Source organism: Corapipo altera, unplaced genomic scaffold (genome assembly GCF_003945725.1).
Source record: "Corapipo altera isolate COAL_440 unplaced genomic scaffold, ASM394572v1 50, whole genome shotgun sequence".
Lineage (NCBI taxonomy): Eukaryota > Metazoa > Chordata > Aves > Passeriformes > Pipridae > Corapipo > Corapipo altera.
In genome coordinates this window covers 5496441-5521008 of record NW_020884889.1, presented here as the reverse complement: position 1 = coordinate 5521008, position 24568 = coordinate 5496441, and the positions used below count along the sequence as shown (strand labels likewise).

The 24568-nt window shown below is 41.4% G+C and overlaps 1 protein-coding gene across 1 annotated transcript in view; it reads right to left on the bottom strand.

Annotated features, from left to right (window-relative positions):
- Positions 1-24568, bottom strand: part of LOC113947703 (A-kinase anchor protein 13-like) — a 133900-nt gene that overhangs the window by 108689 nt on the left and 643 nt on the right. Inside the window, exon 2 of the mRNA XM_027644547.1 lies at positions 4172-4226. The gene's annotated coding sequence lies outside the window, so the exon portion shown is untranslated. The remainder of the gene's footprint in view (positions 1-4171; positions 4227-24568) is intronic.

Sequence of the window (24568 nt, the reverse complement as noted above, 5' to 3'; positions counted from 1 at the left end):
TCAAAATGCCAGACCTCTAACTGACACAAGCAGAGGAGCTCACTTCTGTAAGAAGTATTAGAACTGCAGAGTAATTACTTAAGACTGCTACTGATACAAGAAAAAAAAAATGAAGCCCTGGTGTGTTCAGATTTAAGGTGTTGCTTAGCTTGGTAGGAGGGAATCAGGTAAAGTGGAGGAAAGCTGCTAAGAGGCAGAGACTGAGAGAAGTGTTCTTTGCTTTGTGGCTACGAAAAAAAACCCTTGGGATTCTTTATCATTAGTGTTTCAGTATCACAGATATAAATATTTATGTAGCTGTAAGGTAGGTTCTACTTTAGAGCTAATTGTAGCTCTAATTAGAGCATTTTAAAAAAAACACATGAGCTTGTAACTAAATTTTTTACCCTTTTTGAAACAAAAAAGCACAGTCCATGCATGCCACAAGATGAACATACATCACATTCTTTAAAAAGCTGAAGCTGACCTCTTGGTCCTTTCTCAGGCTTTACATCGCCAGACAAGATCTGGGCCAAGACCATTTCCACACACAGGGATGCATCTCTGTCTCAGGCTAACCTCATCATCCAAGTGGTGAAACCTAAAACCAACTAATCTCTCCCAGGGTTATGCTTGTGGAACTGGGAATCCCTCCATCTGCCTCAGCAATACAAAAAGATCACTGGCTGCAAAATAAACAGCACATGAACCACAGAACAATAGCCCCTCCAGCCAATGCTGCTCATGCCACCCACCAAGGGCTAATAATTTTCTAACAGATCCCTCCCCCTAAAAAAAAACTTTTCATACTTTGAAGAAAGATCTTGTGCAAGTTGACAACATGCAACTTCTTTTGGATCCCTACAAAGGAAAGACTCCCTTCTGCTCTGAACTCCTGGGAGTTTTGCAAGCTATCTGCAATCAGAAGCAATAAACCCTGAAGGAACACAGAAATAGTTTTAATCAAGAACATTTAAATTGAGCTGTGACCAGTGGAAGGAGGAGTATTCAGTGCTATAGTTTGCTAGGAAGACACAGAGAGCCAAGGACATGTTGAGGAGATGCTTGTCTTCCAAAGAAAATATTGCTAAGAGAAACAGGCAACCTTCCACCATTTATTTTAGGAGGTGGCTGCTGAGCTGCATCAGCTATTCCACTGGTGGCTCCATGAGTGTTTTTTGACCAAGACTTCTGCTGGAAGAGCCAGAACTGCAAAACTTGTAAGAAAACTCCACAGGAAGAGGTACCGAGAGGTTGCACAACACCAAGCCTTTTCAGAGACATGTATCTTCACTTATGCAAACTCAAGTGATCTTCTGATATTTAGGCTGGGTTGTGTGGAACACGGTTAAGACAAGAATAGGTGTATGAACTCTTTGCTTGTTTTTTTGCAGTGTGTTTAACTACACATCAAGAAATTTGCTAAAATGAGAAGTGTGAAGGAATGGGGAAAGGCTATGTTGTGAGAAATAACAAGGGGAGAGCTTGAAACTACAATCACTTTAGTTTATTTTCCTATGATCAGTTATCACGCAAGCTGAAAAGTTAACTACTTTGCTTTAGGTAACTTTTTACCATGACAACTAATGACAGTTATTCCTTTTAGCTAAGAGACCATCACTCCCACACCAGCCTTAAATGTTTTAAGAGGCAAAGCAAGGATTCCCCCATATTCCTTTCCCCACTAAAAAAAAATAAACATGTTAACCTTGAGGACCACGTAAAGTTGCATTTGCTGTAGTCAAACCTTTTCTCTGCACTCTGGTGTAGAGGGAGGGGAAAAAAAAAAAAAAAGATAAACAAGTTAACAGACTCATATTGGCTTTTTAACAGCATCCCCACAAACAGGATTTTTTTTTTTTTTAACACAGACATTTGACCTGGGTTAACACTGCAGTGTGGAGAGTTGAAAAGGGATCACCTGATGAAACAAAAATACCTCCCTCCAAACTATATTGCAGGAATTACAGCCAAGCACCCCAACCACAGCAAACAGTAAGAGCCTTCTGGAACAGCACACTTTCTGTGTCAGCAAAGCAGCATTAATACAAAACTCAATTCAAATAAAGGAGTACTGACCCTTCAGAAAGGGTACGGCTTCAACAGGCTTCCAAACACAGACCACCGAAGATATTCAAACCATTGCAAAAAATTATTATATCAAAAGGAGGAAAACAGTGTCAGCCTTGTACATGTTTTGTTGTTGAATAATGACAGTGTTTACCTTCCCAACCTAACACATTACTGCTCTGGACCCAACTTTAAAGCAGAGTACATGACAGAATTAATTATGTCCTTTCCTCTTAACTACCATTCCCTGGTTATTTATTAGCTCAGTCTGCATATATTCATAGATGTGTCTAATATACAAAGTTAAAAGGATTTAAAACTGCTGCCTAAATACTTCCCTGGTTTGCAGAGTCCTCTCCACCCTCTAGACAGGCAGTGGCATCAATAAATACAGCCTTAGGCTGCAAATTAGTCACTCCTCAAGCAGTTGAGGGAGACATGGGGGAACCACAAGTGCACTGCGACGGGCAAGAGCGTCTCATGGGCAACACAGTGATGGATCACAGGCAACAATCTCCCTCAGACACGTACTAAACATGGCTCTGCTAAGGCCTCTTTTCTGATTTAGTAAAATGCAAAGGCTGCCAGCACATCCAGCTTTGTCTTACAGCCCACTCCAGCTTGCAGTTTAGCAAACCACCAGGCAGACCATCTGTCAGAACTACAAGGTCCACCTCTGTTGGAGCACCCACAGCTTGGAGGCCACCAGCCACTTCCTGTGTCTTTCTGGAAAATACAAAAGCCATGCCACACCACATAGCCTGAGTTCAGTACCTCAGCAAAGGAATGGCAGAGAGTTAAATTCAGATAAGCTACCTAAATGTAAACCTCAAGGGAAACCAAAAGCCTCTCTGGAGTTTTCTGTTTGGCTAAAATGAGATTTTCAGGCTAAAGACCTCTCCTGAGGGACAAACACTGGGGATAAGCAGATTGGAGAAGACTTCTGCTTTAAGACTGAATCAATTTTATTTCACTGAGGTCCATCATCTCAAGGTACAGAGGCCAGTAGGTTCCACACTGACTATCCACTGTAAGGAGACGAAAAGGGAACGAGGATGCTACAGACCCAGCAGCAGAAAGCAGAGAGGAAAAAAGAAAACCCTTTCACAGACACTTCACAAAGAGCAGCAGCACTTTTATCTTTGTCAGCACAGATTTTAGGATACTATATTCCTGTGTGAATACTGCAGTCACCGTTTGGCCTCATCCAGAATCACAAGCAATTCCAACTAATACATCAAATTAGCTGCGTATCTGGGGATTAACTTTTTGTCTTGCATCAGAGGTCAAGCAAATCTTCTCTCCATCACAGAGAAAGGAACATAAAGTCCATTTTGGTATAGCAGCACACTTAATTCTTCCACCCATCACTGAAGGCACTGTGGCACTGGTTTTACACTCAGGAGAATGTCCCTGTGCTATTGAACAGCACAGAAACTGGGTTTGAGAAGGTATTTAGAAGAAGCAAAGACCATGTGCTTGCAATCAACACCCAGAAACCCTGTTAATCACTGATCAACTTGAATTTAGCATTTTAGTGGTATAGATGGGGTATAGAGACGAAAGTAGAGTGTTAAATTTGTTTGGGATCTTCCATCTTTTGGACTAAAAAAATATAAAACTCTGAAGCTTTTTATGATCTCTCCATGTCAGAAACTCCTGCCTAGAACTGTTGAGGGAAACAGGGAAGAGAGAGGGATGGAGGAAGAGCAACTGTATCTAAAAATCTGGAAGTATTAAGGTTCCATTCCATAATAAAATGGCATTAAGTGATACCAGCAAGTTTACTTTCTAGTGGAAAAAAAAAAAAAGCAGAGCATCTCCTGAAAAATTTTTTTATAAATTGGTGAGACTATGGAGTAATATGCAGATGAAAGCTGTATTTCATTATTCTGCACCACGTCCACTTCATTTGATTAAATGAATAAATGAGATCCTTATGTCATACTAGAGGCACTACCCCTACTTTTGTTTACTACATCTTTCTAGCCTTAACCACAGCACACGCAGCACAGCTGGCTGGCAGCTCAACGTTACAACACAACACACAGAGAAGTTAAGATAGGGGAAGTGATTCTTAAAAAAAGAAAAAAGACACAGAAAAAACCCTTGCTCCACTTACCTAAGCAATGTTGTCATTAGAGAGTTTTCCAGTAATAAAATCCAAGAAAAAAAACCTGAAAAAAACCACAGAAAAAGGCAAAGTTTTAGTAAGTAGGATAATGCTCTCACTTTTTTCCTCAGGAACTTGAAAAGTCAGTGACTTAAAGAAAAAGAAGTACATTCACTCCATTAGTTGCATTTCAGATAGTTATTTGTAACAAAAAGGTGCTCCTCAGGCAGCAAATGTATCAGAAACAATAGGGTAGATTTTTCACTGCTGCTGCCAGCATTATACCAGTGCAATTCCCCAAATGTCAATCACGTTGGACTGCAATAAAACTAGTGTTATCCAGCAGACGAGTCAGGCCTAAGGCAATTAGCTAAGCTGCCCCATTTAGATTTTCAGTCATTTCTCCCTCCCACCGAGCTGGATTATCAGAAAATTTGGACCAAACTGTGGGGTGAGAAGTGAGGAGTCAAATACACACACACAAACACACAAACAGAGTAAGGCTGAAGGTGGCCAGAACCAAAAATGTTGCTTATTAAAAAAATACCCAAATCACCCCAGGGCTAATTGCAAAAGACTCTGAGGCAGCAAAAGGCAGAACAATATTAAGAAAGCTGTGATATACGAGACTTCATTATCGCATAAAAATAAAAGGCACAGTGTGAATTGCTGGTAAAAATGGCATGTGGCCATGACAGGTCTTACCAAAAATCACTGCTACCAAAAAAAGCCCTCAAGGCTTGTTGAGACTCATGAATGCAGACTGAAAAAAAAAAAAAAAAAAAAAAGAAAAGAAACCAGAAACCACATATCCAAACTAACTGAATATGGATGACTGCAAGGCTCCAAATCAAAGAGGGAGTTGACCACTGTTTAGGAGGAAGAAATCATTGCTTGTTCCAAGATTAAAAACTTATAATTCTGGCCCTGGCTGAAGCACTATCATTCACTAATCTGGTACAATTTAGTTGGGCTGATCCCCCCTCAAACAGAGGGGCATTATCAAAAGTTCCTCCATTCATTTTGCTTCCTGTTAGCCAGTGAAAGCCTCTTTTATATGCTCCTCCAGAGGCTGTTAAAGCCAAGGAAGACTTTCTGATAGAGAAGATAAGGTAGTTGGATTTATTCATGAGAGGAGGAAGGGAAGTTGTACAGGCTGATTACAGCTGCTCCAAAGTTGAAGAGTAGAGGTTTGGAGGAGGGAGGTGGAGGACGGAGGTGGAAGATGATGGATTTTTCATTAATAAGCATTATACCACTACCATTACTGTTAGAAGTAGCATTAACTCTCCTGATACTCAACTACATTTTACTCTTAAGTTGGCATCACCAAATACACACATGTGGTTGAATAATTCAAAAATACATGGAAAAAGCAGAAGAGGATATTTTTAAAGAGATTGAGTAAATAATTTTTTTTAAAAAATAGAATACCTAAGACTGTAAGGATAAACTAGCCAGAATCAGAGGGAAGACACTGCCTGTAATTGGTCTCAAGACTAAGACTATTCACAAATTATTTTCAGGGTCAGATCCTGTTCTTATTGCCAACATGAGCACTCTCAAACATCAATGGAGAAGGATGGTGATTTCCAAATTATTTAACATGTGTCAGCAATTTTGAACAGTTGCTCTGCAGATTCTTAAGGCAAACCAAGCAAAACCCCACAAGAGAGCCCAGTATAGTACTTGGTGGATGAAAAGCTGCCTGGAAATTCTATCAAGACTCTGAAAAACATTCCCCCATTAATGTTCAAACAGTCTGGTATAATTAGAATAGTTTTTAAATGCAACAAGATGGAAATGCAAACAAAAACACATTTCTCAAGTTTAAAAAGGTCAAGCCAAAGCAGCAAAGCTCTACCAAAAGTTAGGGCTAACAATGGTGGTTACAGGGGTAAACCCTGCCTCTTCCTTCCCCTCTCCCAGACTATTCTTCTCCAAACGAAGGAGAAAAATAAACAAGAATCAAAATATCCACAGCAGAAAATCAAATGCAGCTTTAAAAGAAAGAAAATAACTCAGCTATACCTCATCATTACTCCATCCAGTTCGAACACACATCAAGTCATTAACTGTTTTCCCCTCTGACAACACCAGATGAGATCAATATAAGCAAAAATAATAAACTGTTTTTCAGCGCACTGTTATATGAATGAGAAAGACTTCAATGCCAAGTGATGCATTTTTGAACATGCACCATTTCGAATCAGACAAAGACGGAGTGTAAATCTCTACTGAGCAGAAAGAGGGTATAAACAAATCTAACATAGTATGAAGATTCAGCAAAGATGGTCCATAGGTGAAGTATTAAAGGTACTTAAGTAAATAGGGACAAGGCTGATCAATTACCTCTTGCTTTGCAGAATATCCATATGCAACCAAAAAGCAAGAAGCTACAACAAAATCCAGAGCTTATTTTGATTCAATTTCACCTTTAGGTTATTATAATAAATATACACCATACAAAACTTCAGCATAAACTGTACTGACCAGTTTGCTCAGTGGTCATATAATTTCTTCTCAGTGATCAAAGAATTAGGGAATCAGGAGACAACAGTGACTTTCTATTCTGCCACCAGCCTGTATCTCTTCAGACACATCACTCAAGGCAAAGCTCAGCTGGCATCTGCTCTCCCCACTTTGTGCTGCAGTGGGAATCTTGCCTGTTGCAATCACCAATTTCAATCATAAACTACAGCAAACTCTGCAAACACTCAGATTTAGTGGGTATCTCAGAAAATGTTGCCAAGTGTCAGATTCCCCCACAGTAAATACAGGTAATACTGCTCACCTATCTTCAGACAGGCTTTGCAACACAAACCTGAAGAGACAATGTACTGTTATAAACCTCATGCACAAAAGCAATTGTACGTGTTAATTTACAGCTTCCCACTATGAATAAGGATAAGCTTATCAAAGCACAGAGGGTGTTTCCTACAGTGGGAATGTCGTAATGGGATGACAAGACATAGCCTGCTTGTTCCGCATGTTTGGGAAGATTGTTGGGTCTTTCTTGTCACAAAACAACTCTTGTTGCACCAATATTTAATTAAAAACAAGCCACAAAAGTCCACCCAAAACTTCTCATTTGTTTTCAAGTCTGAGGAACCCACACTGGCAAATTACAGCTCATATTCACTGCATTACAAAGAAATGAAGAGGCATGGACTAGATGTCCCTTTTCAGCTTGATTAAGACCCAGCTGCACCAGTTGCAACAGATGATGTGACGAAGTCACACTAAGTCTGAACAGTCTTCCCACTCAAGCTGACAGACTACAAGAAAACCAAACAAGAGGCCCATGCCCACTGTGATAGAGCTGGATGCAACTAACTTTGTTCAGTTAAAACACGACTTTACACATCTGACAGTTTCAGGAAGGCCAAAAAAAGAACAGGTTTACCTGACTCTTACATTTCACTGCCCGTCTTCTGCAAATACAAGGTTGGTTGTTGGGATCATGCTGGGGTTTAGGATTCGGGGTTTTCTTTATAACCCCAGAAACCAAAAGTTCCTACTTCCAAAGACCATGTTATGTTTCTCACAGGCCTGGCTATGGATACACAGATGCATCTGTACTGCTAGACTTGGGATAGCTGCAACTAAAGGCAACAGAATATTTCAATAGTAGTTTCTTTGTCACTGCAAGAATCTGCCCTGCCACACAAGCCTGCAATTCCAGATTTCTGCATACATTGTGAGGGCCATGAGGCATTACCAGTGGCTGCAGTTCAGCACGTTCCTGGGCAGTTCTATGGCAACGACATTTAGACGGTTAAAGGTGGTTTCATCAGAGTTCAGAAAAATCAGCAAAGAAATCCAAAATTCAGAGAGCAAATCCTGTACAGGCAAATCAGGCTTTGCAAACTCGTGATGCATTGAAAGAGTATGAGTTCTCCATCTCCTCTTCAAGGGAAGCTGCAGCACAGGCTCGGCGGTGCCAGGAAGGTTAGAGGGCTGCCAGAGCATGTACAGGAGAAGGTTTGTGTGCAAACAGAATAAACAGCCTCGACTAAATTCTTGTAATCAATTAAACAACAACTCTCCACTGAGAATACAACATCACTCAGCTGCTTACCTAATCCTCAACCCCTGCTTCTCAAGCTGGCTTTCAATTTTCAAGTCTTCCACTTTTCTTCAGAAGCAGAATGAATACCAGTTCTCCAGATATCCTGGTTTTAAGGCTATTATTTGCCTTTCAAAGACCATCAGTACTCAAAAGTGACTTAACACTAATGAGCTTTTACAAGCAAGTCTGCAAACATTAATACATGTGAGCAGCCATACTAAATCCACCCAAATTACCTATCTGGGACACCCTCCTCTAGCCTGGACTTCAAGCCAAGAGATGACCAAACTTGGAAGGTGACTATAGATTTTCTCTGGTCTGTATCCCTGTGTTAAGCTACCCAGTGATGCTAAGCAGATGCATTTTGAATGTGCTGTTTCATCTCATGTAAAGGGGGGAGAAAAGGAAAAAGAGTTAGAAATAGTACTTATCTGAAAAAAAAAAAAAAAGGCAAATATTTTAAACTAAGTACTGCTACTGTTTGTAGAATGGCCTGAAAGAGAGATATCTCTGAAATTCCTTTAAATACATGTGTTCAGTTTTTAAACTGCAAAATGAGTCAATCTGACAAACCAGCTCAATTAGGATTGCTCCAACAAAGCAGAGGGTCCCGTCCCCCTAAGCCAGAACAAGTTTCTGGCATAGACACTGGTGTGTGAGATTTTACATTCCCCTTTACATAAACAGCCATACATCAAGCTCTAAAAATTTGCTTCACAGAAACATTTGCACTAGTAAAATTCAATTATTCTAATATTTGTATGACACATGCAGGAGGGGTACATAAAAAGGTTATGGTGAGCTCATTTAAGAATTTAAACAAGGACTTGATAAAAAGGTTTTGAATTATTCACTCAGCTCCACTATTAAATCAGGCTTCCAAAGGAGTCTTTAAACAACAGCCCAGAAGACATTGTATTTATAACAAAAAGCCAGTACTGAAGCCATCACACTGTCTCACAGAACAAACCATTCATAATTACAGTGTAAATGCACACAGGCACAGTATCATGCCTTGGTCACAATCCCACCAGATTAACTGGACACTCCAAATATTTGTATTAATACTCCTTTCTGGAGAGGCAGTACCACTTCTGTCTAAATTTCTTAAGTATTGCCTTTTTATGCTAAGGAAGAGCAATTTCTTCAAGAACATCTAAGGTTTAGAGAAGTGCTCAAGAACAGCACTAAGCAAGATGAAGACAATCCTTCACAAGTATTTACTCATTTTTATACCAGCCTGTGTAGGCTGGCACACAAGTATTTTGCTACGTCTCCCAAAGCTTCAGAGCCAAACTCAACTGAAGACATCACCATACATCTCAGTAATAAACTCCCATGCTAAGTTTACATACAGCACAGCAATTTTCTGCATACTTGCTCCTCACACACATACCAGATCTTTTTTCCAAACCTCGGGGCCCACTTGAAATATCAGCCATCTCTAGAGGGAGGGAAAACAGGGGGCTTAGGAGGGATAATATGAGTGGTGCTCCACTTCTCTACCACCTGCTTCTTTTCTCCCCATCCATTTTATTTCCACATCACAGGCTGCTCTCAGCAGTTCAGCTCAACGAACACGAGCCAAGATTTCCTCTCAAAATAACTACTCCAAGACCATGTCAACTATGAGTATCACCCACAGAAACATTCCTATTTGCATATCATCTTCTCTCCTGCATCGGTCTGTTCCCAAATAACCCATGGGCTGGGGATACAAGGTCATGAAGTTGTGACAAAAAAGCAGGATACCCTCCCACTGCATCCAGCCATGCTCCCAGAGGAAGGGCAGGGTGAGTCAGTCTCCCAAGATAGTTGGTTTCAGGCATTTCTGACAGCATAATTTTAGTGTTAGTATTTCATTTCCTTTAGCCATCTCATGGAGAATGCTCAAGTGAAGTATTAATGAAGTGTTTTAACACGCTGTCACGGTCTGGAGAAGACGTAGGGTGTCACCTAACCAGCTGCTCAAGATTCACACTAAGCTGCTCAGGTCACCAACACAAACAAGAAAAGGATTTTTGCTTCACATGGGCTAAGGAAAGGTTTGGGGGTAAGAAGCATGAGGTAAAACTACCACATCCACAAATACCACTGAGCCCTGGGACAGCAGTGGGAGCCTTTCCTGAGTAGAACCAGGAGCACATCAATCTAAGACCACCATAATCCATACCAAAAAAAAAAATAAAAAAAAAAAATAAAAAGAGTATCTTGTCATTTCTGAAGAAATGAGAGTTCAGATGGTTTTGTTTGGCTGTTACGAAGCCAAGCCACTGCAGCAGTGCCATCAGCAACACACCTCCTGAAACTTTTTTTTATTTTTTAAACATTTAAATCCAACTTTGTTGATGTACTTTCCTTCAAACCTACACTCCAGCTCCTTATCCACACGGTCTTACAAATCTATCTATCTATCTGAAGCACTGGTTTTCCTGGCTATGGGTAAGGCTCAACACCTGCACCACTGCAAATGTAATTACGGCAAAATACCACAGCTATTTGTAGACTTCCTGTTCATCAAATAATATTAGTGTACCTTTGCCTTGAGCAATTATTTACAGAGCTGGAAATCCTGAAGAGACACTAGAGATTGCAGAAGCGTTCTGCTATCTACCCCTCCATTGTGCACTGATGCTTTGTATTAGCTTTTGGAACAACTCAGAGGGGAAAATAAAAATATCAGAATAATTCTTCATAAATCTGTCCAATGAAAAGGAGAGGGGGAAATGTAATTCAGTTAAAACTCTGCATTAGCTTACTCCAGTTGAGACTGGGAGGCATTTTACACTTCAGCTGAATTGGTAGCTTGAATTCAACTTCAGGCTCCCATGCAGCCTTTAAGTCAAATTCCTCTGCAGAGTAAAACCCTTATTAGCCTGTCTTCACTGCAATTTTAATCTTACTTAATTCTGAGTATGTAATTTATGTTAAGAATAACCCACTTTTTCCAGAACAGGATATATTGCATGCAGAATTATTCCCTGGCTAGCACAGTTTAGGTTTCCCTTGGAGAAATAATTTTTTATATATTGACAGCAAAGGGAAAAAAAACACTGAAAGTTTTAAAAACATGCAAAAGAATTTTCATAAATGCATCACAGATGGTTGTATTAATTCACCTAATATATCCCTAACCCACTGAAGCCTGGCCATGCAGTCTCACTTCAAACCGATGCTATGTGCTAGAAAGATATTTAATCTGTTTAAAAACTGACATTCCTTTTTTACCATACACACAAGGTGTGGGAGAAGAGAGAAAAAAAGTTGATATTTCTACCTTTAAAAAGAAGTAAGACCATCCCATTCCTTCTCCTGTGCATTTTTCCCAATTTATGATGAAAATTGCAAGCAGAAAAATGAAAACACCTTGTAAAGCCAACATCTCAATTTCAAGTTCCACCATCAAGACAAAATTCATAACAATTTCTCCAGTTTAAATGAAAACAACTTTAAAGCACCATCTAAAGTTTACAAAGTCTGCTTTAGAGTTAAAACTGTCACTAAAGCTGGCACACAACACCTACCCACACAGTATTTACATCCTGTAGGTGATCTCAAGCTCTGAAGCCCCAGTTACTATCTCTTCCCAATCACGAAACATTCATTATGTACTTCCTGCATTATTTGCACGGTTGCTTAGTTTTGGGGTTTTGTTTGGGTTTTCATTGTTTGGGTTTTTTTAAAATGCCCTGTTAGTAAAAAGCTACTGAGACCTCTCACCCAAGCTCAGAAAAAGCACCAAGTGAATTACCAGGGTGGTTTCCTAATCTCCCTCTGCACTTGCTGGTGCAGTTTCATGTTGTCCCCCTTGCTCCCACTCCTCTTTAAGAGGCAATTTCATGTAAAAAACAGTTTAACTCTTATCACCCATCTCCTGCCCCACAAACCAAACGTCCTTCCCAGTGAAACTTATACCCTGTCAGAGCCTGTTTGTATAATCTGAATAGGAGAGACAGGGAATAGTTATGCATTTGCCAAGTGAAGGGTTGTGATTTGAGAGTGAAATCCAAGAGAGTGAATCCAAGAAAGACCAGGAGAAAGAGTCAAACTGTGCCAAGAGCACGAGATCAGGTCTGTCCCGTGTCACAGCCTGGCACCAGAACACCAGATATCTTAACAACTTGCACTACAATCCTCACAAATGTAAAAAAATTTAATCACACATTTTACCCTCTAGATTTTCCTCCATTTTGTGTGGTGTCCACACTGAAAAATTAAGGAGAGGGTTTCCAGGACTTTGCAGCATGTATGGCCCCCCACTGAGCCGTGCTCAAAGCAGGCAGCTGTGCGAGGGAAGAGAACCAGGGAGGACTCAGACAGATGTTTCCATTCACAAACACTGCCGAGGAGCTGGGAATGCCGAGTTCACTACCTTGGCGTTATTTACATTTCACAACATCCAGCAATAACCATGCCACGAGCAGTTTAGAAAAGGAAAATACCACGCTGCGAGGGAGCGTTCTACCATCGCCTTCGTTAAGGGGGCAAAAATTAAACTTTTTTTTTTTTTTTATTTCAGTTCTGAAACTTAGTGTGGTTCCATTTTGCCCACTGTCATCCAACCAGGATACCAGCACCCCAAGCCTCATCTGTTTCCAGTTAATTACCTGCTATTCCCCTTTTGCACACAATTGCTTCTGGGGTACCAGAGATGGTTAACTGTGCCATCCCTGAACCACCTGGACTTTTTCTTTCCATTTTCCAGAATAAACTGATTCTTAATCTAGCACAGAAGACAGTTTCTCCTTTAGCAACTGTTCCACAATCCAAACACTCCAAAGATCAAACATGAAAATATCCTTACAAATGGTTGGAAGGGTACATTTCAGAGGCAATCATCCAAACCTCAATCCTGAGACCCAATAGGTTTGAGAATTAGCTGCCAGATCCAGTCTGGCAACTAGAACAGCTACTCCAAGCTTGGTCCCATCCACCCAAACACACTGGAGTGTTATACATGGACCACATGCAACAACCTGTTCTGCATGTCCAAGGTGCTCCCTGCAGCAAGAGATAGGAAGGGTGATGGGGAAAGCATTTTTTCACACCAGCATTATGACCCTCAAAGTTCTCTCTGAGCCCACAGCAGAGGTAGAGAGAAAATAAAAAGCCCAGTATTATCCATTTCTATTAATGTCAGTACTTGCTTGAGCTTTCAAAGGGGTTCTGTATCTCAGCACACACACTGTATCGTGTTTCTCAAAGTTTTGTGCTGGTGAACGTTGCCCAGACAGGGCAACTTTACTGGGAGTGAGTGCAAGGCTCCCCTCCTGCCACTGCCACAACGGGACACCTTCCTTCCCAAAGTAAACCAGACACTAATGCTATTTATGGATCCTGTTGCAGAACCAGACAGGCTTCCCAGCCACTATTCATCAACGTGCAAATAGGTTTTATTTCATGGCAGGCAGAACAGATTTGAAAGGAAAACGTCCTGAAGTTCTGTCTTACCTTTTGAAAGAAATATATATTTGAAGAGTAGTTGGAAATTCAACACAGAACAGTAATACCCACAAATGAAGACTGATCATAAATTCTTTGAGGAACACTTTATTTTTAAAAAAAATTTGCAATTTCAAGTTAGTTCCTAGAGGATTATTAAAGGAAAGCAAATATCCTTGGAAAAGGCAGCCAGCTGATGTACCAAGGGACAGACCACTGGAAGAACATCAGCTCCATTACTCCTCCACATCCAGAACAAAGATAGGGAATGTAACTGTGAAATCTTCCTTACTTTGCAGAAAAAAAAGACTACATCAGATTCCAGAGATACAAATGGACAACACTCACCAGCATTACTTTTAAACATTAACATAGCAGACTCCACCACTTTGTCCTCTTATGTCTTGGGGTTTCAGTGGGAACTACAGCTTTGTTCTTACAAGCATTTTTCATAGAATCACCTTTGCATTTAATATGTCAACTGTAAATGCATCTGCTATTCAGATCAAGCACCCACAGGCACTTAATTTTACATGCAAGAAGTTTTAAAAAGCTCTAAAAGAGCCCAAGGACATTTGGAAGGGTAGATGCAAGTTTCGAATGAGTCTTAGCATATCATCAGCAAAAAAAAAATTCTATTCTTAGATAACCCCTTTGGTGTTTCCTATAATCTTCCTTTTTTTTTCTCCTACTCCTTTGAGAAAGTAAGTTGTTTGGTTATTAGGGAAAAAAATGGAAGAACCTGTTCTGCAAGGCATACAAACAAAGCAGTATATTCCAAAAAAAGAAAAGCTCATTCAAAAGTATGTAAATATTAGGGCTGGTAACACAAACAATAAAACCACAGAAAACACAAGAAATTAAGAATAGATCAGGACTCATTCAATTTCCTGGCTGCTGGATATATAAGCACTTTTCTGGGTTGAATGTATCAGACAAGATTTATTTTCTGAGTAAAAGACATAAGGGAGTTGACATGTGTAATTTAAAGAGGCAAACAGAAAGCAATGTCTGTTCTGATCCTTGTCCAGGACAAGGACATTGACCAAGGCAGCTACACCCAGAACCTGACACATCACTAGGAGTTGAGCATCACTAAGCAGTGAATTCAAGTTTGCTAGTCACGGAGAAGGTACAAGCAGGACACTGCTTAGTCCCCAGGGCACATCCAAAAGGCTGCTGTTGAATGAGGCACTGCTCACCAACACTGAGGCTGAGCAAGAAGCAGAGGTGACAATTAGTTCCCAACATGCAGGGTGGTCCATGCCATCACCACCCTGCAACTCTCCCTGGCTGGAAGGCACACTCCCAGAGCTCGGCACTGCATTCCCCAGCTCGGGCGTATTCCTAAATTCCCCATGGCTGCTAGGCTTTCATCTAGCAGCATCCCAACAGCTCTTTCTCTCCTCCCCATCATGGGCATTTTTTATTGAGGACCAGCCAGAAGCAGCAAGGTCCCAGCTGGACAGAGTCGTACATCTCTTGTGCAGAAGTTTCAAACATCGCTCTGCTGAGCATTCCAGCCACGTTAACACAACCACACCACAACAGCTCCTGCTCCTCATCCCAGCTTCCATCTAATGCTAAACCAACTCTCCTTCTTCACCCTCACGGTATCAGGTGGCTCAGATCCAGACTTACCTAAGAGTCAAAAAAATTCCTACAAAGAAAACAATTTATTTCCTTCACTGCAAACAGCAAGTGATGGACTTATCCAAAGAAAAAATTTAACAAGGCTTAAAGTACATTTCCTCCAAAACGGCCTAAGTTTCTCTTGGCGCTGAAATATCACAAGTCCAAGGCATAAATGCACACAGGTATTATTATCCTTTCCTAATTTTTATCAGAAGCACTGATCACACTAGGTTTATTGTCAAAATTGGCAAAGATTTTACAAATTAGTCCCTGGAGAGTGGGGAAAAAAAAATGAAGACTCTTCCAAGCAGAGTACAAAAAACTTTATCAGTTTACACCCACTTGATAAGTTTTATCCATTTTAGGTATTTCAAATGCTCAATCTTCATATAATGCAACTGTAAAGTAACTCTTTGCTATTTATCTGCCATCTATCATATATGCATATATATATACATACATAACATGTATTAACAGATATCACAGAGAGGATGGGTCCTGCAAACAATCCAGTAAAGAAAGGGTAAAAAAAGCATACTCGTGTTCTGCAGTTTCAGGAAGACATACACAATTTCAAGCACTTTCTTTGCCACAGGTCCTCCATCCTCTTCAAGTAGTTTTGAATTTTCATTTCAAAACTTGCTCTCTACTTAGTCAAGTGTTTTCCTTTTCTCCACCCTCCATAAGCTGTTGCTGGGATAGGATCTCTTATTAGTCTCAAACAACCCGATGACTTCTGAACTTTGAGATTATAAAGCAAGAAAGTTACTGAACACTCACATGCAAGTGGATTGGCTAAGAAAAAGCAGTACAAAGTCCTGCCAAAATCCCAGCTAATCTGATAAAGGAAAAACCAGGGAGGCCTAAGCACTAAACCCCGTGGTTTAAATAGAGCCAATTCCAGCTGCAGAAGGAAACATGTCACTTTTATAATTTACCTTTAAGGTGGTAAAATGTTTTCTCTTCAGATGGCATATCTGAAGAAGTAGTACCTTGCTAAAATTCCCAAAACACAGAAAAACATGAGACTGACAGGTAAATTTCATACCAATCAACAAACACAGCTTGTAAACTGACTGGAAGGAGGGAGAAGCAAATTTCCAAGACCTATGTGACATACAGCCAGTTACCATTTAAGTACTTCTTTAATTTTCCCACCACTTTTGATGCACTTCACAAACAATTAATCCTCTTAATAGCCATGCAAGTATATTTATTATCCACAGTTTTAACTTGTAAGCTCTTCAAGCAATGACCTATTCTTTTTCTAGCATAATATACTACTCATGAAAACAGGGATCAAAGCCCTGTTTTAACCATGGAACTCAAGAAATCTGCTCCCACCACCTCACTCCCTGCCAGCATGTTAGAGAGAAACAACGAAGGCACCCACTCTGGAACATACTTTTAAGCCAGTTAAAATCACTTTTAAACTAGCTAAGTACTCAAATCTTATCCTCCGTGCTACACACACCCTTCTTCAGGCTACATAACCAAAACACTCTTCCAAAATTATTTAGTAGCTCTGGTCAGGGTGGAAAAGCAGCTCCAGACTTTGGAGACTCCCAAGCCCCCACTGCACAAGCAGATTCATGCTCCTGTGACCAAGACAGCAGCAGCCACCAGCACACAAACACAACAACATGGTGGGTACCAACATAACCCTCAGTATCCTGTCACAGTGGGCCTGAGGACAAACGTGTATATTTGTTTTCCTGTTGGCATCTGCATTATTTAATATAGAAAAACCTGCAGTTAACAAACATGTGCAACAATGTTTCAGCTTGAATCAAACAAAAATGTAAAGAGACACCTAGACCTTGTGAAATGAATGTTTATTACAAAAGACTGTCTTTTACGACAGCACACATAAAAGGGGTTTAGTCTTTTATTTCTCTACCCAGTTGAGACAACCTACCTTCTCTGTAGCTGCTAGGAGAAGAGAAACTATAAACATTTACATTTAATGCAACAAAAGGTTTGCTCACCATCTCTTGTGTTCCACTGTGCTCTTAGACGATGATCACTCATCATAAAAATGGGTGGAGTGGCTGCAAAACACTCAGTGATGGAAAAACTGACTCCCATGTTTAAGAGAAGCTCCTGCACAGGCTGGAAACCCCACTAAAATGGAGTGTTGTCATTACTCCCTGGATGGGAAGTCTTTCAGCTACAGATGCAAACACATCTGCTACACAGCACATGAGCCGGTGTGTTTTACTTTTATCTCCAGAATCACCCTCTGCACCAACTCAAAGACCTTAAGATCAGACTACAGAAACTGTTTTAATCTAGGTCACACATAAACTCGTTCATCTCCAGTTTGGTTTTAAAACAATTAAAAAAACAGCTCTCCCAAGTACAAAGTGCAGACTTGAAGATGTCCAGTGCCGTCAGCACCGCAGCCTTTCTGCAGTGCTGAAAGATTTATGGTAACAGGGAACAAAACAACAAAACCCATCACGTAACGTCAGAGGTACATCACGTAAGCCTCGCTCCTCAGCTGGTTCACTAAGTTATATCAACTCAAAAAAAGGATAAGTCCCAGTTTTGCTGCCATCTTACTTGTGGGTCCAGCAATCAGGAAGCATCCTGTGCACAAAATCATGAGGCAAGAGAAATAATTCTGTATAAGGGTCAAATCTGGCCATCCTGTCTCCCCTTCCCCCCCAAAAAATAAATCACTTCCCCCCTTCCTTTAACACCTGCTTCCTCCATCTGAGCACTCATTGTCCCACTGCTATTACAGGACCAAAGGCTTCAGCATCCCAGAGGAAACTCAGGAGGGAAATCAGTGCATAAAGCAAGCAAGACTCATTCCCTACAGCAGTCTCACACCTCAGCATCCCCTATTTTTCCTCTTTTCCTATTGACAGCAAATTCCAAGATTTGGCTGGATGTTGATAGCCACACATGCTGGGAACCCAAATGTGCCACACATCCTGGTATTGAACCCTACCATGCTCACAGTCACTCGTGTGGACCACTTGCCTTGCTCTCATACCTCCTCAAGGATGCACAATCAACACCATGGGGCAGGAAACGAGGCTGGAGAGCCCACAGCAGGACCCAGCAGAGCTTTTTGTACGGCTGCCCTGAAAGGAGAGATTTCACACAGACAGCTGCTCTGTGCTCCCCTAATACATGGCAGGGACAGAGCAGCATCAGGGACATGGCAAAAGGAGTCTTTGGACAAATCCATTCCCAGTATCAGTTTCCACTAGGAGGGTTTTAACTGCAGGAGGTTGCCCTGCAGATTCACATTCCCACTTCGGTTTTCCCTAAGCAGAAAACAGGGACACCTACAAGAGCACAACAGGTCGGCCAGTATCCATGTGTGACACATGCCAGGTGTGTTAATCCATGGAAAAAGAATGGGTGAGTCAGTAGTTTGAGTCTGAAGACACTCGGGTTTAGAACAACTGCTCCGTGCCAAAATCCTTGTTTGTAATGGTTTTATTAACTGCAGCACTCAGACTTACAGAACAGTTACACCACTGAGGGCAGAGGCACGTCAGGAAAAGATTTACTTTCCCAAGTAACTTTGCCAGAAACCTCCCATACGGTTTAGACTGAAGCTACAAAGTATGTCACAGATTTTAATGTAACTTACTGCTCCAATTCATTATTCACGGGTGATAAAAAGCACAGAGGACTCAAACATGACATATTGGGCATTTTTAACACAGTTCTGAACATCATCATCAAGTGACTTACATCCTTCTGCTTTAAGACGATCACCTTAAATCATGCTCACAGAGAAAACGTCTCACCAAAATTCAGCCTCATAATTAAATAAGTAATTCAGCACTTATTTTCTTTTTCCTTGCACTCAGAAAGAAAACCTAAAGTAGCTGCTACAGAAGAAAATCCTTAAATCCTTCCTTTTACACTGGATCAGGCTAATCTCAGTGGTGCTGTCACACTGCAAATAACATCTCACATTAAAAAACAATTTGGGGACATGTCTCACCATGTATTTTGCAAGTGTAACATTAAGTTACAAACGGTTCAGCAACAAGACTAAAGGGTAGTGACTTCTGTGAAACGTAGATCAGTCACCTCAACATAGCCAAGAAAATACACCAACAGAGACTAGAAGTAATCAGAAGCTACTCTGGCAAATGCTAAACATTTTGCATAGTCTATCAGAAAATTTCAGAAGTGCCTGAAACAAGATGCAATGGATCACTTGCAACTACCTGTGCTCATAAATTTTAAACAGTATCCCGGAAGAGCAACTACACAGGATCCAACGAGCAATCAGTCACTTGCTCATAATTTTCAAGGAAATCAAAGGTGACCTCATGCAAGGATCAAACCTGCAAGAAAACTGTGACAGTTCAGTTGCCACAATGACTAATTAAAAAATTACCACCCATTTTGGAAAGACAAGAGCAGCCAAATGGGAATATTATTTATTATTAACAACTTATGGAATCACCAAAAAAAATAAAAATTTTTGACTGAAGAGATTGGATCACTTTGAAGAAATATAAAAGTGAATTCCCAGTCTTTATGGAGAGGACAGTCAAGAAAAATACTAGTAGTCCAGGAAATTAACTCTGTCAAATGAACCACTGCTACAGAATTACAAGTTCACCCCTGAAAAAGTACCATTCTGGATGCTGCAGCCAAGGCCAGAATCAAGGTCCTCCATGAACCGCGGAAGCCCACAAGGCCCACACCACCAGCAGTCCTTGCAGGACCCCACAGGAGGCTGCCCAGTGGCACCAAACCCAACTTCACACCAAAACCATGCTTGGAATATACTGTATTTCAAGTCCTCAACACAAGTGCTGTACAAGGTGCTGAGAGTAGTCTGAGGGGTATTTTGTCCTCACGCCTTCTCCAGTCTCATGTGCAATTATTTGGGAAGGTCCCAGTGTGCCTTTGTTATAGTTCAGCATTTGGACTGTGAGAACTACATTGCTATGCCAGCAAAGAATTAAGCTTTTTCTCACCCATAACAAAAGTCACCCAATAAACTCTTTGGCACATGATTTTTAGGTTTGGGGTTTTTTAATTTATATATATATATATACATATATAAAAAGATAGCCTTGTTAGACTGCTTGACCATGTCACAACATTTGATACATTACAGATACAACAGGATTAAAGCTTACATTTTGGAAGATATCACACTGCATACTTTTTAAGGACTGTTGACTACTTAAAAATATTTGTGAATACACTTTCTTCCCTTGTTCCTCAGCAATGTAGCAGTCTACCTAAACTGGTTATAAAGCAAATTAAAAAAAAAAAAAAAATTACAAGAATGGCAGAACTTACTTTGCAGAGAAGTGTCTTCACTCTCGATAGAAATAATTGCAGTCTTAGGGAACTTAAAGAGAAAACATTTTGACTTTTAACTCACTGGTTTATCTTAAGAACACATCTATCTCCCATGTCATCTTCACATGCTATAAAACAGGGATGGGCACCACAGTCAAATGACTTTGCAATCGAAAAAGCACTTCCAAGGCTGTAAGTGTCTCCTGGTGGAAGCCTTGGAAGTGCTTGAGCTCCTTGAGCCTTTGCTACAGCAGCTGCTTATGGAACACGAGTCAGGGAACTGATGCAGGGGAAGAATGATCTTTTTTCTGAACTGATACAAGCTATGAGTTGTATAGAAAAAAAATTCATGTATTCTTAACTGGGATCCATTTCTCAGCCTGTTTTGCTGAACAGACCCACAAACCCCAGCATGGTCCAGTTGGGGAACTAGAAGAGGCTGCTTACACCTACACCAATGCATAAAGGAGATGAGAGGACAAAATTACAGTTCAAGTTTAGAATGACACTGAGAAAGTTTCACCTACTGCACATCTCCACCAGCCATCTCTGGAAGGGCAATAAACTGTTTACAAGATCTGTGGCGTCGCAGCAGATTTATCATGTAGACGTAAAGAGAGGAGTCACCCTGTTTCCGTGACAAAGTACCGTAAGTATATAGGAATATATTGTTCTGAAAAAGATCTGTATAGCTTGACTGCTGCAACAAGTTCCCAGCATAGCTGCTTTTCCTGGAGCACTGCCATCATATTTTCTTATCACTAACTGAAGTAACTAACCAGCTAACTCCCAGTGATGTGCTTTGCCTTCTAGATCTACACAAAGGTCATTTGCAAGGGAGAAAGGCAGGCATAATAAATAAATAAATAAAAAGAAGCCATTGTGCCACATCCACGGCTTTGTTTCCAAAAGTCACTAAGAAGTGCAAAGCCAGGCTGAAGTGTTTGACTATTCAGTAAGTACAAGGAGTGGCCAATTCCCTCCCCACAGTGAGACTGTTGACAGCTGTTTTAGAGGAGAAAAAAAGTGAAGCATGACTAAGCTATTCATAAAAACCACATTATATCTAACACCCTAACAACAAGTTTTGGTTTAGAAAAAGTGCAGTGCTTCCTGGCCGTGAATGTCCAGGTGGTACATGACAGCCCTGAATCAGGCTTCCAACTGGATTATATCCCCCATGGTAAACCCCACAGCAGCAAAGCAGAATTCTGTCTACACCCAGAGATATCAGCTGCCTCACAACGTCATTCATTACCTTTATCTGTCCTACAGGTGATCGATGCAAGCAAGCACATGAGCACTTGGCACCAAGCAGCACCCAGTAATCACAAGCTGCAGACTGCAAGGTGCTTTCCACCCCAGCTTTCCACATCCAGCCTCTCATGTGCCTACAAATAGGAGTTATCCTCCAGCTGGAAACCACACCAACTGCCAACGCCCCGTCCAGGAGACCGGTAAAACATGGGCCCACAACCACTCAGAGAGGGCACATCGTGCCTTTATGGCCTCCTGGACTATCTAGCCTTTTGCTCAAGTTTTTTATTTCTTACCACTACCTTCCACCAGTAGAGCAAAGCCAAAACCAAACAGTTCCTCCATACTAATCAGCTGTGTGGTTTAGCTGACTTCAGGCTATTTATTGCCTGTGTGGGGAACCCCTATAGAAACAACATTTAATAGCACTCAAGTAGATTGCAGAGATAAACAGCTACAGTAATAAGCAGAAAAGCTTCCAAGCCGCTTCAAGGTCAGTTTTATTGGCGAGTGGATGGCCACCAAATACCAGGCAGTGAAAACTGATACACTGGTGTCCCGGAAAGGATGTGGAAAAGAGATAGGTACAGCAGGCCCAGCAGCTTCTACTAATGATTTTTTTGTTAAGCAGCTATTTATTAAAACTTATTATGCCAGCAGAAAATTAAATGAAAGCACCCACTGCCTTTATAACACATGAGCCTGTGCACACCACCAATAAACCTACCAAGGTTTTTTTTCTTCTAGTCTAATTTATTGACCACTGTCTTAATTCATGCTTTGGATGGAATAACCAGATTCTTTTAACAGTAGTTAATCCTCCTCTTAGCACAGGAGTGTACCCTAGACCAGAACATGGCTTACTCACGAGTATATCCTGCTGAGAGATTAGTAGCAAGTTCTACATATGCCTGAGTCTCAAAGCTTCCCTACACAGACTATGTTTTAAAAACATCCATCATCGGACAGTACCTGGCAGAACTCTATTCCTATGAGAAGCTTTGACTTCTTAACTATGTGTTCCTCCTTTGATGCAGCAAAGCTGTAAATCATGAACATCGAGCTCCTGCCTTTCTCTCTGGCTGCCGTCCCTGGCTGGACTCTGTTACTTCGAACACGTTGTGTCCTCACCTCTCGGGCTATGCCGGCCATCCTGCGGCCGCCAGAGCCAGGCACGAGATGAAGGCTGGAACGCCGTCAAGAAACACGGCTCATCCACACTACCTGCGGGAGACTCATCATTCAGGCTACCTACAAAACCTGTCTGCCTGGCAGAACTCAACATCCGTGCCCTTCTAGCAACAGCCCCAGGCCAGCCTGTCTGCCCAGCACCGGGCAGCACTGGAAGGACAGACAGGCGACGTACAGGCTCAACCCATGAACGCGGAAGACAAGTACGCACTTGAACTCATGCCAAGGGAAAACACATGCCCAGGTGATCCTCACCTCGCCTAATGCACTCTTACCCTGCTATCAGGCTTGGGGGAAAAAAAAAAAAGCAAACAAACCCAACTTAAAGTGCCCAAACAAGATATTGTCACCATGGAAGTGTCCCCAAAGCATAGCAAGCGCCGAGTGGATGCTCCCCTAGTGCAGACAGCAGCTTCTATCCACAGGCACAGATGTTATGAGGTTAATGTCAATCTGTTCCCACTACTAAGGTATCTATGTATAAAAATACACCTCCTCTAACACTGTAATAAATGAATCACTAGTACCTTAACTTTCAGGAACTATGTGGAACTTGGTTTGCCCTTTTCCACAATAGCTCGGCAAGGGCGTGCAAAACATGAAAAACACACCCGGCAAGGGACTGAGGAGAGTCATCACAAACTGAAATAATGTAGCTTGGCCCTTTAAAACTGATTAGATTACATTAGCCAAAACTCCCAGTACACAAGACATCCATGGATCTCAGACCAACTGTCTAAACTCAGCTCTGAAGCTACATGCTTTACATATTTCTACTGCATCGCATATCTCCATGAGTACCTAAAGTTTTACGCCGACGAAGATTACAGAGAGCTACAGCAGTACAGGATTTCTAATCCCTTTATCAAGTCCCCGTCTGGTCATCCACAACAGAATTGGTACAGCACACTCTTCAATGAAAAAAAAACTTTTATAAATCACTTTTTTTCCACTTTTGAGTTCCAGCTAACATGAAGCCCTGTAAAGGACACTGGAGCAGAACCAATTCCAGAGGTCAGCAAAATCGAACTCTCCAAATCCCAACTCCTCTATATGACTGGCAGGGACAACACAGTCACAGAAGGTAGATTAATAAACCCCAACAGTTCACAGGTTAAGAACCACCCTTTCCCAATCCTCATGCAGAAACTCATGCATTTGCTCCAGAAGAAATGCCCGCACTCGAGAAGAAAAAAAAATATTTTCAGGCAATAGAGTGAACACATGGAACAGGCCCTACGGCAGTGACCCTCTGACGGACTTCAAAGGCCACTCAGCCCCAAAGGTGACACGCACCAACACCGGCGTGTTGCGGGGGGGCTCTTGATACGAATCCCCGACCACTTTCTGTGAAATAAAGTGAGATACAAAGTTGCGTCTGCGAGGCTGGAGGGGGTTCCAGATCGGGGTATCAGTAATTCCAATGGGGAGGGGGCCGGGCGGGTGCGTGTGCCGGAGCACACACCCGGGGCACACACCCGGGGCACACACCCGGGGCACACACCCGGGGC